The following is a 3,924-nucleotide window of genomic DNA, read 5'->3' as shown; positions in this document are numbered from 1 at the left end:
CACAGTGACCTTGATGTCACAGCACAGACAAGGTGCCCACAGGTCCCCATGCCATTACGCTGACCTCGAGAAGGGCTGGCCCAGCAGCTCTTGCAGGCTCTCTCTGGTGTACATGTGCACAGTTCCCTCTTAGGCTGCAACGGAGGGCAATTTGGGAAGGAGAGGGTGTCCCGCAGGTGTCTTGCTGTGTGCACTGGCAAGCCATCTGTCTGCAGTCCCAGAGGCAGAGTCATTGCCCCCACCATGATGTCCACTCCTCGTCCCTAGTACGTGTGAATGTGTCACCTCATGTGGCAAAGGAAGCTTGGCAAATGGATTGTGTTGGATCTCGAGATGAGAAGGTGACCCTGGATTATCCAGGTGAGTCCAATGCTGTCACCAGGAGCCTTAGCAGGGAGCCAGACATAAGGCCCAGTCAGAGAAGGAGAGGTCCGTGGCCCAGGGGATGGAGAACGGGAGGTCCAGCCAAGGAAAGCGGCGGCCTCCACGCTCCGCGGGCACAGCCTTGTCTCTTGGTGCCGCGGTCTGGGTCTGGAACGGCCCTCGGGGCCTCGTGGAAGGCTGGCTTACAGCTGGGAGCAGTTGGAAGTGGTGACTACAGGAGAGGGCCCAGTGGAGAAGCAGGTCCGGGGTGCCCTGGAGGCTGTCTTGTCCCCTGCCCACATGATGCTTGCTTCATCGAGGCCCCAGTGGTGGGGCGAGAGACCAGGGACCTCCGAAGCTGTGAGCCAGGGAACCTCTTTCCTCCCTGACCTGATGTCCTCAAGCCTTTTGTCCCAGCGACAGAAAGCTGCAAACATGTTACTCACAAATGTTGGCACTGTGCCCATGGCCTGGGCATGTTGCTGCCCCCTCTGCCTTCCCTGGGCCAGCACTGCCACAGCCCTGCCGTCCCCGTCCTGCGTGCTCAGCCCAGGCTCGTGGGCCAGGTGCAGGTGTGGCACCTACCTGGAGGTGCCCTTCCTTCAGGTTCCACGTGCAGATGGAGGATGCAGAGGTGAGTCGTGAGCAAGCTGAGGAGCCCCGTGGGCCTCATCTTGTTGGGGAGGGAGATTCTGTCCATATATGGGGGGACACACTCATCCTGCGTGGCCACAGGGCATGGTGCCCCTGCACACTCGGTTCTTGGGGCATCCAGTGACCTGGCCTTTTCCAGAGGGCTGCTGTTCTAGGCAGACAGTTTCCATTGCATGACATGGCCGCCCCCTTACAGCCCCCTAGCTGTGCTGCTCCCAGTCCTCTCCAGCCACCCACAGCCTGCAGGGCTGTCCCCCAAAGCAGAGCAGCTGGTAGAACCCAGAGACACCCACGTCCACCAGGGGGCGCCCTAGGAGATGGCTCAGGGTTGGTGGCTGCTGCCTTTAGGGGAGGGTACAGGGTGGAGACCCTGTGGGGTCCCTAGGGAGGGAGGCTGAGTTGGGTCCCTCTGGGGGGCTGGAGGCTTGCTTTGGACATGATTCTGTGTTCCCCACTTTAAGGACTTATCCAGGCAGCAGGAGGAGGCAACAAAGTCAAGGGTCATTCACAGAGAAGCCTTGGTCACTGGGTCACTCATCTCAGCAGAGCAGGGTGGCTGTGACCATGGCCTGGCGGGTCCTCCTTTCCTGGGGGACACACTTTCAGAAGCGGGTTTTCCTCAGCTGGTGTGATGCAGCAGAGGGGCTCCACAGGAGGCCAGCCGTGGGGGCACCAGGGGACCTGGCCACGCTGCCTGGTCATCCCAAAGCGCAGGTCCCACCTGGCTTGCTGAAACCCGACTCACGACCAGCAGACGGTATTTTCCAGGTTAAATCTCAGGCAGGCGTCTCAAAGTCAGAGGAGCGGAGGTTTCCAGGGAGAAACCGGTTTCCAGAAAATAGGGAAACTGTACGAGGACAGTTTGGTTTGTTGGGAAATTCATTTCAGAAAAAGAAAGTGGGGACCAGGGTGTGTTGAGTTCTTAGGTGATGACTTAAAAGCGAGGTTTCCCTCATGAGAATTCTACATTAAGCCATTTTCTGTAGTTATAGGAAACAGACCCTAAGACTTATGCCGTAGTTACCCTCACTTCACATTCAACTCACCTGTGCAGCCACGGTCACAGGGACCACCTCTGGAGCCTTGGCACTGCTTGCTCCCGGACACGGGCGGGGAGACACCGTGGCCGAGCCTGTCGGGTGAGGGAAGCCTTCGAAGGAGGGAGGGTAAGGTGACAGAGCTCTCGGACTCCATCTGGACACGGGTGACACCAGATTAATCCTCTGAGCCATTTTCTGCAGGGGGTGCCTGTGGGCACACGTCCAGCACTGCAGGGCCCTCCTCCCCAAGTCCCGGCCCAGCTGTGGCTTGGGGCAGCCCAGCTAACGAGTGGGAGGCCACAGACAGGGCCAGGGACCCTGGAGCCATGCTCAGCTGAGGGTGGATGAAGCAGCCCCTGCCCTGGGGATCGGGAGTGGGTGGCTCTGCGGCCACAGGGAGGCTCCAGGCTTGGCTCCCCTGTGACCAAGAGCCACCCCCTTCCTGGTCCCCAGGGCATGCGTTTGCCCTCAGCTGGTGGGAGGAGGGCCCAGTGGGGACTGTCTCTCCAGCAGGCAGACGGAGCTCTTGACGTTCCTCGGCTGGCTACTGGTGCAGACCGCAGGCTGGGCAGGCTGTGAGAGGGCATGCAGGCCCTGCGGGGCCACGTCCTCACCGCCCACCGTCCTGGCTTCTGGCTGAACACGGGCCTCGCATTCCACGTCCACTCTCCTCTCGCCAGCACCAAGTGTCCACCTGTGATGGGGCCTCCCCTGGGCGTAGGGACCCTCGCTAGGACCTGGCAATGTCCTGGGGTTGTCCCCTCCTATCACTGGGAGAAGACTCAGAGGTCAGTGGAGCTCCCCTTTGGGTGGCACCAGGGGTCCCAGGGGCCTGGCACGCCCAGAGGGCTCAGCCCTGGGACAGGGACCTGGCTGACTGGCCTCTGCTCCTGCAGCTCTTCTGCTCTGGGTTCTAGGAGGTGGCTCCTGACCCCCTCTGCCTCAGCGCTTCTCCTCCCTGTCCCTGGTGGGCTGCGGTCTCCCTGCCCATTTCCAGGCCTCCTGCTGCTTCTGCTGGTGTCCCAGGAGGATCCAAGGGTGTGACATTCAGGACCTCGTCCACTCAGGGCCCTTCTCCACGGCCAGTCCCCGCGGGAGCATGGCTCCCTCCAGACGGTGCCGCTGAGGTCCCTCGGCAGAGACGGGTTCATCCCAGCTCACACTCCGCAGAGGTCCCCTCCCTCTGCCCACCCCCTGCGGTCCACCTGTAGGCCTGAAGCAGAGGTCACCGGGAGACGCCGCGTCCCTGAATTCCACCTTTGCCTTCCCCAAAACCTAGCCAAGTTAAGGGAACAGAGGGAACAAGCCTGGGCCGGAGGGTCCCACACGGGTCGTCCCGGAGGACACTGGCTTTCCCCATAGCGCTCGAGGACGACGGCCAGTCACTGTTGTCTGCAGGAAGCGACTTTCTTATGTGTCCACCAGGACCGTTGCTCCTCGGGATGCTGAGCAGACAAGCCAGCTGAGGTAGTGGCAGTGACGTCATTGTTCCTGCAGCCTGACACGTGAGCCCTCTGTGAGTGGACCTGGGGCGCCGTGGAGAGGTCGCGTGCCGCCCATCCAGCTGGCCACCACTGCCCTGTCAGCTTTCTGAACGACCACGGAGCTCCTCTGGGCAGTCGCGACCTCTTGTGAGTTTTCCCCAGCAGTCCACTCGGCTCCCAGGCATCTCCCGGCCCTGCCCACCTGGCTGGACAAGACCTGTCTCGTGACAGGGACTCCGAGGGTCCAGACACCTTAGACTCCTCCCTCCAACGCCCCATTCAGCCCAGCACCGACTTCCGCTGACCTCACCCTGGTGGCTCGCCGTCCTGGGCCTCCTCCCCGCCGGCCAGGCCCCGGGCCCCAGCTCCTGCCCAGCACCCTC

General features: G+C 61.9%; 1 long non-coding RNA gene across 1 annotated transcript; it reads left to right on the top strand.

Annotated features, from left to right (window-relative positions):
- The first annotated feature begins 646 nt into the window (after positions 1–646).
- LOC125617292 lies at positions 647–3,911 on the top strand. The gene is made up of 4 exons (XR_007348276.1): positions 647–997; positions 2,004–2,183; positions 2,568–2,845; positions 2,954–3,911. It is a non-coding gene; the product is annotated as an uncharacterized LOC125617292 (long non-coding RNA).
- Positions 3,912–3,924: the final 13 nt, after the last annotated feature.

Source organism: Marmota marmota, unplaced genomic scaffold (assembly GCF_001458135.2).
Source record: "Marmota marmota marmota unplaced genomic scaffold, marMar, whole genome shotgun sequence".
NCBI classification, from domain to species: domain Eukaryota; kingdom Metazoa; phylum Chordata; class Mammalia; order Rodentia; family Sciuridae; genus Marmota; species Marmota marmota.
This window is presented reverse-complemented; position numbering and strand designations above follow the sequence as displayed.